The 12029-nt window shown below is 41.8% G+C and overlaps 1 protein-coding gene across 6 annotated transcripts in view; it reads right to left on the bottom strand.

Moving 5' to 3' along the window:
* The window catches only part of zmiz1a (zinc finger, MIZ-type containing 1a), a 306966-nt gene that overhangs the window by 207310 nt on the left and 87627 nt on the right, over positions 1-12029 (bottom strand). Inside the window, exon 1 of one of the 6 annotated variants that reach the window (XM_046358355.1) lies at positions 6125-6316. The exons of the other annotated variants lie outside the window; for them this stretch is intronic. The gene's annotated coding sequence lies outside the window, so the exon portion shown is untranslated. Of the gene's footprint in view, positions 1-6124; positions 6317-12029 lie in introns of those variants that run through there. 6 annotated transcript variants of the gene reach the window in all.

Raw genomic sequence — 12029 nt, 5'->3', positions numbered from 1 at the left:
AGAGCTTAACCGGTTTGAACACCCGAGAGGTAACCCATCGCATCACAATATTTTACCATTTGGTAATGATTTACTGAGCATACAACAAGAGCTGCGGAATGAACCACAACTAACCATGTGTGTCAACATTTCAAACTGTCCTAACAGTTCTACTGACCAGACACCCTGAAGAATCATGGCCAGGGTTACAGCACCGCACACACATCCTTCCTCTACCAGAGACCACAGAGGAAGTGTGTGTGTGTGTCATCTCAGGTCAGAAGTGCACACACCAAAACCGTTGTGGCTGTTCACAAAAGCGGTTTCCTCTCAGTTTCATCACTTGGGGGGCGGCCATTGTTAGTGTGCGGAAATGCCTGCAGAGAGAATATGAATATATTGGCAAGTCCTTACAGCTCTTCTGGAGACCTACAGCTGCACCGACCTCACGGTGAACACACACACACACACAGGGCAAACATTGACATACACACACACAGATCAAACACACATCCACACAGAGCAAAAATACACACGTGCACGGAGTGAACATACACACATGTGTAAATCGAATACACACCCACACACAACAATACACACACACACACACAGCGAAGACATGGGTACAGGGTAAGGTTACGATGAGAGATAACCATGGTAACCTAAAGAACATAAACATTGGCTTCCCATTTCACTGCCACAACACCGTGTCTTCTCACTACCAACACTGAGTACAACTACTAGACTCAATACTGCCAACACTGAGTACAACTACTAGACTCAATACTGCCAACACTGAGTACAACTACTAGACTCAATACTGCCAACACTGAGTACAACTACTAGACTAAATACTGCCAACACTGAGTACAACTACTAGACTCAATACTGCCAACACTGAGTACAACTACTAGACTCAATACTGCCAACACTGAGTACAACTACTAGACTCAATACTGCCAACACTGAGTACAGCTACTAGACTCAGTACTGCCAACAATGACTACAACTACAAGACTCATTACTGCCAACTCCGACTACAAGACTCATTACTGCCAACAAGACTCATTACTGCCAACACTGACTACAAGACTCAATACTGCCAACACTGAGTACAACTACAAGACTCAATACAGCCAATACTGAGTACAACTACAAGACTCAATACTGCCAACACTGACTACTTATTACTGCCAACACTGACTACAAATACAAGACTCAATACTGCCAATACTGAGTACAACTACAAGACTCAATACTGCCAATACTGAGTACAAATACAAGACTCAATACTGACAAAACCGACTACAAGACTCATTACTGCCAACACCGACTACAAGACTCATTACTGCCAACAAGACTCATTACTGCCAACACTGACTACTTATTACTGCCAACACTGACTACAAATACAAGACTCAATGCTGCCAATACTGAGTACAACTACAAGACTCAATACTGCCAACAATGACTACAAATACAAGACTCAATACTGCCAACAATGACTACAAATACAAGACTCAATACTGCCAACAGAGTACAACTACAAGACTCAATACTGCCAACACTGAGTACAACTACAAGACTCAATACTGCCAACACCGACTACAAGACTCATTACTGCCAACAAGACTCATTACTGCCAACAAGACTCATTACTGCCAACAAGACTCATTACTGCCAACACTGACTACTTATTACTGCCAACACTGACTACAAGACTCAATACTGCCAACATTGACAAGACTCAATACTGCCAACACTGACTACAAGACTCATTACTGTCAACACTGACTACTTATTATTGCCAACACTGACTACAACTACAAGACTCATTACTGCCAACACTGACTACAACTACAAGACTCATTACTGTGAACACCGACTACAAGACTCATTACTGCCAACAAGGATCATTACTGCCAACAAGACTCATTACTGCCAACAAGACTCATTACTGCCAACACTGACTACAAGACTCAATACTGCCAACACTGAGTACAACTACAAGACTCAATACTGCCAACACTGAGTACAACTACAAGACTCAATACTGCCAACAATGACTACAAATACAAGACTCAATACTGCCAACAGAGTACAACTACTAGACTCAATACTGCCAACAATGACTACAGCTACAAGACTCAATACTGCCAACAATGACTACAAATACAAGACTCAATACTGCCAACAGAGTACAACTACTAGACTCAATACTGCCAACAATGACTACAGCTACAAGACTCAATACTGCCAACAATGACTACAAATACAAGACTCATTACTGCCAACACCGACTACAAGACTCATTACTGCCAACAAGACTCATTACTGCCAACACTGACTACTTATTACTGCCAACACTGACTACAAGACTCAATACTGCCAACACTGACAAGACTCAATACTGCCAACACTGACTACAAGACTCATTACTGTCAACACTGACTACTTATTATTGCCAACACTGACTACAACTACAAGACTCATTACTGCCAACACCGACCACAAGACTCATTACTGCCAACAAAATTCATTACTGCCAACAAGACTCATTACTGCCAAAACTGACTACTTATTACTGCCAACACTGACTACAAGACTCAATACTGCCAACACTGACAAGACTCAATACTGCCAACACTGACTACAAGACTCATTACTGTCAACACTGACTACTTATTATTGCCAACACTGACTACAACTACAAGACTCATTACTGCCAACAATGACTACAACTACAAGACTCATTAATGCCAACACTGACTACAAGACTCAATACTGCCAACACTGACTACAAGACACATTACTGCCAACACTGACTACGTATTACTGCCAACACTTACAATTACAAGATCCAATAATGCCAACACTGAGTACAACTACAAGACCCAATACTGCCAACACTGACTACAAGACTCATTACTGTCAACACTGACTACTTATTATTGCCAAAGCCGACTACAAGACTCAATACTGCCAACACTGACTACAAGACTCAATACTGCCAACACTGACTACAAGACTCAATACTGCCAACACTGACTACAAGACTCATTACTGCCAACACTGACTACGTATTACTGCCAACACTTACAATTACAAGATCCAATAATGCCAACACTGAGTACAACTACAAGACCCAATACTGCCAACACTGACTACAACTACAAGACCCAATACTGCCAACACTGACTACAACTACAAGACTTATTACCGCCAACACTGAGTACAACTACAAGACCCAATACTGCCAACACTGACTACAAATACAAGACCCAATACTGCCAACACTGACTACAACTACAAGACTCATTACTGCCAACACCGACTACAAGACTCAATACTGCCAACACTGACTACAACTACAAGACTCATTACTGCCAACACCGACTACAAGACTCAATACTGCCAACACTGACTACAAGACTCATTACTGCCAACACTGACTACTTATTACTGCCAACACTGACTACAAGACTCAATACTGCCAACACTGACTACAAGACTCATTACTGCCAACACTGACTACAACTACAAGACTCATTACTGCCAACACTGACTACGTATTACTGCCAACACTTACAATTACAAGACCCAATACTGCCAAAACTGAGTACAACTACAAGACCCAATACTGGCAACACTGACTACAACTACAATACTCAACACTGTCATCACTGTGGCTACAACTACAACAATGAATACTGTCAACACTTATTACAATGGTGAATACTGTCAACACTGTGATTACAACAATGTCAACCCTGTGATTACAACGATGAACACTGTCAACCCTGTGATTACAACGATGAATACTGTCAACACTATAATTACAACGGTGAATAGTGTCAACACTGATTACAACGATGAATACTGTCAACACTGTGATGACAACGATTTATTACTGTCAACACTGATTACAACAATGAATACTGTCAACACTGTGATGACAACGATTTATTACTGTCAACACTGATTACAACAGTGAATAGTGTCAACACTGATTACAACAATGAATAGTGTCAACACTGATTACAACAATGAATACTGTCAGCACTGATTACAACAATGAATACTGTCACCACTGATTACAACAATGAATAGTGTCAACACTGATTACAACAATGAATACTGTCAACACTGATTACAACGATGAATACTGTCAACACTGATTACAACAGTGAATACTGTCAACACTGATTACAACAGTGAATACTGTCAACACTGATTACAACAGTGAATACTGTCAACACTGATTACAACGATGAATACTGTCAACACTGATTACAACAGTGAATACTGTCAACACTGATTACAACAGTGAATACTGTCAACACTGATTACAACGATGAATACTGTCAACACTGATTACAACAGTGAATACTGTCAACACTGATTACAACGATGAATACTGTCAACACTGATTACAACGATGAATAGTGTCAACACTGATTACAACAGTGAATACTGTCAACACTGATTACAACGATGAATACTGTCAACACTGATTACAACAGTGAATACTGTCAACACTGATTACAACGATGAATACTGTCAACACTGATTACAACGATGAATACTGTCAACACTGATTACAACAGTGAATACTGTCAACACTGATTACAACGATGAATACTGTCAACACTGATTACAACGATGAATACTGTCAACACTGATTACAACGATGAATAGTGTCAACACTGATTACAACAGTGAATACTGTCAACACTGATTACAACAGTGAATACTGTCAACACTGATTACAACAGTGAATACTGTCAACACTGATTACAACGATGAATACTGTCAACACTGATTACAACAGTGAATACTGTCAACACTGATTACAACGATGAATACTGTCAACACTGATTACAACGATGAATACTGTCAACACTGATTACAACGATGAATAGTGTCAGTATTAACACGCTCTGTCTCCTACTGTGGATAACTCTTCACTTTCATTTAATACTAGCATTTACAAACAATGAATGTAGTGTAAATGCTAGTAATAACAGGTCTCCCTTGTAAAAGAGATTGTATCTCAATGAGAATAATCTATTTATATAAAGCTTGAATAAAAGTTAAATAAATGAAAAGGATCCGGTGCAGTGCCTTCAGTACGTGACAAAGTCAACTGTAACTTCAGAAATAAGTGTTTTCTGTCTCTGTGTATCTCACTCACACCTGACATTACCTCAGGTCTAGTGAAGTGTACTTATCAACTGACAGAAGGAAAAAGACAGTCCAAGGAAAGTATTTATCCAAAGTGTGAAATGGGAAACAAAGCCAAGGACCAGTTGGAAATGTTGAATTTTCACCCCCTTTCATGATATCCAATTGGTAGTTCCAGTCTTGTCCCATCGCTGCAACGGGAGAGGTGACGAAGGTCAAAAGCCGTGCATCCTCCGAAACACGACCCTGCCAGGCCGCACTGATCCTTCACACACTGTTCACTTAACCCGGAAGCCAGCCGCACCAATGTGTCAGAGGAAACACTGTATACCTGGCAACCATGTCAGCGTGCACTGCGCCAGGCCTGCCACAGGAGTCGCTAGAGCGCGATGGGACAAGGACATCCCTTCCGGGGAAACCCTAACGACGCTGGGCCAATTGTGCGTCTCCCAGTCGCAGCCGGCTGCGACACAGACCGGTATGTAGCCCAGATCTGTAGTGACACCGCTAGTGCTGTGATGCAGTGCCTTAGACCGCTGTGCCACTCGGGAGGACAGTGTTTTTATAGTGTTGAGAAGAGTCACAACCAACAGTGAATGCCAAGCCATGAGAATCTATTCACAGTTGATAGAGTGCAGCAGGTTTGTCTCTGCCTCTCTCACACACTCGCTCTCTCTCACACACACACACACACACACACACACACACACACACTCTCTCATGCTCTCTCCTTCTTTCTCTCTCCCTCCCAGTCACCACCACTTCACCACATTTCAAACATGTCATCGGATCTGTAAACTAGAGCCGAAAGAGGTGATGGCAGCTTCACGATGGCTGACACTCCTCAACCGAGAGAGAGACAGTAACTGACAGACAGATCTGCCTGACAGACAGATAGACAACACTACAAAGTTGCATTATTGGTCAATTTTTACAGATATTGTATATTTTTGGCCCTCACCTGACACACCCATCACAGGCTGGGAGCAGCACGTGAGCTGAAGCAGAGAGGCTGCGGCACTTAGAGGTAAAGTGCCTTGCTCACAGGCACAATGGTGGTAGGTAGTATACAGGGGCTCAAACCGGCAACCCTCTCTAACCTCGAAGCTACCGCTGCCTCCCTACCGCACGGATGCACACACACAGACAGAGACAGATATAACCCAGGACACACGTGCAGCTGTTAATATGGTACCCCTCTATGCTTCTCTAGACCTCTCTCTGCTGTTTGTTTACACTCTGGTTCACTCTTACACCACTAGGTCTTCAATCTTGTTCTCTATCTTGGACTCTATCTCCCTCTGTCTCAATCCCTCTCTTTCCCTCCCTCCCTAAGACGCATACACACACACACACACACACACACTCCTCACATTAAACCCACTTGTGCTCTGCCTCTTGGCATGGAGAGGAGAGGAGTGGGTGAGGGTCATATTTCAGGGGGCCAACTGCTGGACAGAGTTAGACTATGGCTGTTCTCTCTGTCCTTATACACTGGAACACACACACACAAACATCCAGAGCAAGAGCCAGCCACAGCCGTTCTCAATTAGGTGGGTCAGAGAGTGGGGAATAACTAACTCTCTGGTATCTGTGTGTGTGGTGTGGTGAAGTTTGCGTGTGCGTAAATCTATGCTCTGTCGAGAGGCTGTCAATACGCTGTGACCCTGGTTTTTAAGCATGCATGGATCTGACTACACTTAAAGTCAAGTTGTGGTCTGCATTGAGACACACACATTATGTGTATAATGTGTTGGATAGGAACTTGCTTTGCACTAGTGATGAAATAATGTTATTAAACTCAGCTGTGTCCCCACTGCTTTTATATAACTGACTATTCCACTTACTCCTCTATCACATGGACACACACAGTTACATGTAGTTTAACTATACTGAACAAAAATATCAAACACAACATGCAACAATTTCAAAGATTTTACTGAGTTACAGTTCATATAAGGACATCAGTCAATTGAAATTAATTCATTAGGCCCTAATCTATAGATTTCACATGACAGGGAATACAGATACCGTCAAAGAAAGGGTAGGGACATTTCTCTCATGCAGCGCGACACATCTCCTTCATATATAGCTGATCATAGAATTGGAGGCCATGGAAGATCTGGGACATTTTCCGCTTCCAGGAATTGCCAACAGATCCTTGCAACAGGGGGTTGTGGAATATTATGCTAAAACATGATGTGATGGCATTGGATGAATGGCACGACAATGGGCCTCAGAACCTCGTCATGATATCTCTGTGCATTCAAATTGCCATCTATAAAATGCAATTGTGTTCATTGTCCATAGCTTATACCTGTCCATACCATAACCCCACCGCCACCACGGGGCACTCTGTTCACAATGTTGACATCAGCAAACTGCTCGCCCACACAACGCCATCTGCCCGGTACAGTTGAAACTAGGATTCATCCATGAAGAGCACACTTCTCCAGCATACCAATAGCCATCGAAGGTAAGCATTTTACCACTAAAGTCGGTTACGACGTCAAACTGCAGTCAGATCAAGACCCTGGTGAGGACAACAAGCACACAGATTAGCTTCCCTGAAAAGGTCTCTGACAGTTCGTGCAAAATTCTTTAGTTGTGCAAATCCACAGTTTCATCAGCTGTCCGGGTGGTTGGTCTCTGACGATGCCGCAGGTGAAGAAGCCAGATGTGGAGGTCCTGGGCTGACGTGGTTACACCTGTTCTGTGGCTGTAAGGCCGATTGGAGGGACGGCCACATTTTCTAAAACAACGGAGGTAGCACATGGTTTCGAAATTAACATTAAATTCTCTGGCAACCGCTCTGGTGGACATTCCTGAGGTCAGCATGCCAATTGCACACTCCCTCAAAACTTGAGATATCTGTGGCATTGTGTTGTGTGACAAAACTTAACCTTTTAGAGTGGCCTTTTATTGTCCCCAGCACAAGGTGCACCTGTGTAATGATCATACCGTTTAATTCGCTTCTTGATATGCCACACCTGTCAGGTGGATGGATTGTCTTGCCAAAGAAAAATGCTCACTGACAGGGATGTAAACCAAATTTGAGAGAAATAAGTGTTGTGTGGAACATTTCTGGGATGTTTTATTTCAGCTCATGAAACACTGGATCAACACTTTACATGCTGCACATATATTTTTGATCAGTGTAAATTTTGCAGTAGCTTGGTGGTAGTTGAACTAAATTCAAATCTTGGTAGTGTTTTCAGTAGTTAATTAAGAAAAAAAATAGGGGTGAAGTAGACTGGAATTCATTTTATTTTTCGGCATCAGCCCTGCCTAATTCTAACTTGAAACATTGTTTTTGTGTTAAATAGGCTAAATCACACATTCTGTTAACATTTGACCCCAGAGTGATCTGTTCTTGCAATTCGTAGTCTGTGACATTTAAGATTTAGATAGGATCATTTTTCATGAGGTTGTGCAAATAACTTTAGTTAAGTAAACTATCTTTATTTTAAGGGTAGCTTTAATATAGTTTGCAAAACATGACTTGTGATAAACATGGGAAAAATAATACAATTTTTTTTAAACATTTAGTTATTCCCTACCAAGTTCAATCAACAAAAATGATATTGTTGATTTCCATTTTGTCTGAATTCCATGATTCCATCCCCATTCTCCGCATCGCAGATTTTATTGTGCCCTATAATTGGTAGCTTGGTAACCTATATTTTGAGTAGATTCCCCAACACTGCGCACACACACACACACACACACAGACACACAAACAAACAAACAAACAAAACACAGCCTTCGGAAAGTATTCAGACCCCTTTGACTTTTTACACAATTTGTTACATTACAGCCTGAACCTAAAACGAATTTTTTAAAAATATTAGCAATCTACACACAATATCACATAATGACAAAATGAAAACAGGCTAAGAAATACCTTATTTACATAAGTATTCAGACCCATTGCTATGAGACTCAAAATTGAGCTCGGGTGCATCCTGCTTCCGTTGATCATCCTTGAGATGTTTCTACAAGTTGATTGGAGTCCACCTGTGGTAAATTCAATTGATTGGACATGATTTGGAAAGGCACACACCTGTCTATATAACATCCCACAGTTGACAGTCCATGTCAGAGCTAAAACGGAGCCATGAGGTCGAAGGAATTGTCCGTAGAGCTCTGAGACAAGACTGTGACGAGGCACAGATCTGGGGAAGGGTACCAAAACATTTCTGCAGCATTGAACGCCCCCATCATTCTGAAATGGAAGAAGTTTGGAAGCACCAAGACTCTTCCTAGAGCTGGCCGCCCAGCCAAACTGAGCAATCGGGGAGGTCAGGGAGGTGACCAAGAACCCGATGGTCATGCCGAAAGAGCTCCAGAGTTCCTCTGTGGTGATGGGAGAACCTTCCAGAAGGACAACCATCTCTGAACCACTGATTGGTGGATCAGGCCTTTATGGTTGAGTGACCAGACGGAATCCACTCCTCAGTAAAAGGCACTTGACAGTCCGCTTGGAGTTTGCCAAAGGGGAACATAAAGACTCTCAGACCATGAAAAACAAGATTCTCTGGTCTGATGAAACCAAAATTAAACTTGCTGGCATGAAGGCCAAAGGTCACATCTGGAAGAAGACTGGCACCATCACTGCGGTGAAGCAAGGATTTTAGAATAAGGTTGTAACCTCACAAAATGTGGAAAATTGTGCGGACTTCTAAAGTCCGTGTTAGTATATATTCTAACAAGTATCCCCCCAGAACTTAATCAAGCAATATTTTAGTTCTGGGTGACCAAGATTACTGTACGATGGACCAAGCTACAGCTAGAAAACTCTCTCCTTACACAGTTCATATTAAAACACGAGAAAATGTCTAAGAAAATGTCTAATATACTGAATTCATATAAAAACATGATGTAATAAAAAAGGCAAGATACAGTTACAGCTAGCCTCTCTACAAAGTACATGTAATAAAAAAAGACTAGATACAGTTCAGCTAGCCTCTCTACAAAGTACATGTAATCAAAAAAGACTAGATACAGTTCAGATAGCCTCTCTACAAAGTACATGTAATCAAAAAAGGCTAGATACAGTTCAGCTAGCCTCTCTACAGAGTACATGTAATAAAAAAGGCAAGATACAGTTACAGCTAGCCTCTCTACAGAGTACATTATTATTATTATTATTATTATCATATATTATTACATGTATAAAAAAAAGACTAGATACAGTTCAGCTAGCCTCTCTATAGAGTACATATTAAAACACTACAATATATATTCTCTCCATCTTTCTCACTCTTTATTCCACTCTTTCTAATACCATCTCTTTCTCGCTGTCTTTCTCCCTCTACTCCACGATGCAAGCAGAGCAAGCCGTGCCAGCGACTGCCACCTCATTTGTGAAATTATTCAAATGAGGCTATTGTTTAGTTGTTTAATGACTTGAATGTCTTGACAGACAAAACGGAACACGGTTAGATTATTCATTAACAATCTCTCCCTAATCTCTCTCTCTCCCTCCCTCTCTTTCTCTCCCATTTATTCCCTATACCCCTCCCTCTCCACCCTTCCCCCTCTACCTCTTTAGCATCTTATGCATTATGAAAAGCCAAGTCATTAATGGAAGTGTTCCCCTCTTGTGATGCGCAGAACATTACAACCACTCAGAGGAAGGGGACACTTGACAGGCCGGCAGACATAGAGCAGCCTCTGTAATCACATAACATCATGTCACTACACACAACCATGTTACTACCGTCCATGTGGGCATGTTCTATTAAACACTGACGGAAGACACACACACACACACAGGAGTGGAGAAACACTAGGGCCGTTGTATATGTTTCCCTTCTCTTTGCGTCACATGAATGCATTATCTTGGAGATCCTGGAGATGGTTATTAGATGGAGGGAAAGGGGGGGGTAAGAGGAAACGAGATAAGATGAGGTGAGGGAAAGAGAGGGAGGTTTGGAATGGAGAGCTAGGCTAATTCCTGTGGTGCAAACATCCTTTCCTTTATCGGAGAACGCCATGTGGCACCAACTCACACACACACACACACACACACACACACACACACACACACACACACACACACACACACACACACACACACACACACACACACACACACACACACACACACACACACACACACACACACACACACACACACACACACACACAAGGAGAGAGAAACAACTTTCATTTTCACTGTGAAGCCTCTCTTTCTATGACTGGCTGTCCACCTCAACCTGAAGTTAAGCTTCACACCCAATCCTCTCAGTCCTCCAATGCAAGCAGAGAAATCATTTCCCCTGGTGTGATTGGTTTTCACTGTGCAGTCATGACAACAGCTTCCCAACAGATAAAAAAAATTCTTAAACTGATTAAGCAGTGTGTGTGTGTACGTGTGTGTGTCAGTCGTTGGCTTGGGCGATATACCGTTTATAACGGTGTATTTTGAAATACCAACGGTATGATTTTCAATGCTGTTTAATGTGTCAAATGCATTTTATCCAGCTCAGGGCTCAGCTATGTATTGGTTTCCTAACTAAGTGACAAGATGTCCGGATCAAGCTTCTTGGATACAGCAGAACATTCAATTCCCCTCCTGGATCAAGATCCCTGTGCCTAAATAGTTGTGTGTAAAAAAAGAAATACATTAAGTGAAATAGCACTCCTTGTGTGCACTTCCGGTACTACTGTATTCCCCAGTATGGTACAGAAATGGTATGAAGGTAAGAACATATAGATACAGCCCATCCCTAGTCAGACGTGCTTTTAAATACATGTGTATTGGATTCTTTGTTATTTAAATACTTGAGTATTTGAGTATGTTCAAAAAAGTGTCCGAATCAACTACTTCCATTGGAAGTATTATCATAAAATGTAATTTA

This window comes from Oncorhynchus gorbuscha, linkage group LG08 (assembly GCF_021184085.1).
Source record: "Oncorhynchus gorbuscha isolate QuinsamMale2020 ecotype Even-year linkage group LG08, OgorEven_v1.0, whole genome shotgun sequence".
NCBI lineage: Eukaryota > Metazoa > Chordata > Actinopteri > Salmoniformes > Salmonidae > Oncorhynchus > Oncorhynchus gorbuscha.
Note: the sequence above shows the minus strand (reverse complement) of the source record. Positions and strands in the feature narration are given on the sequence as shown.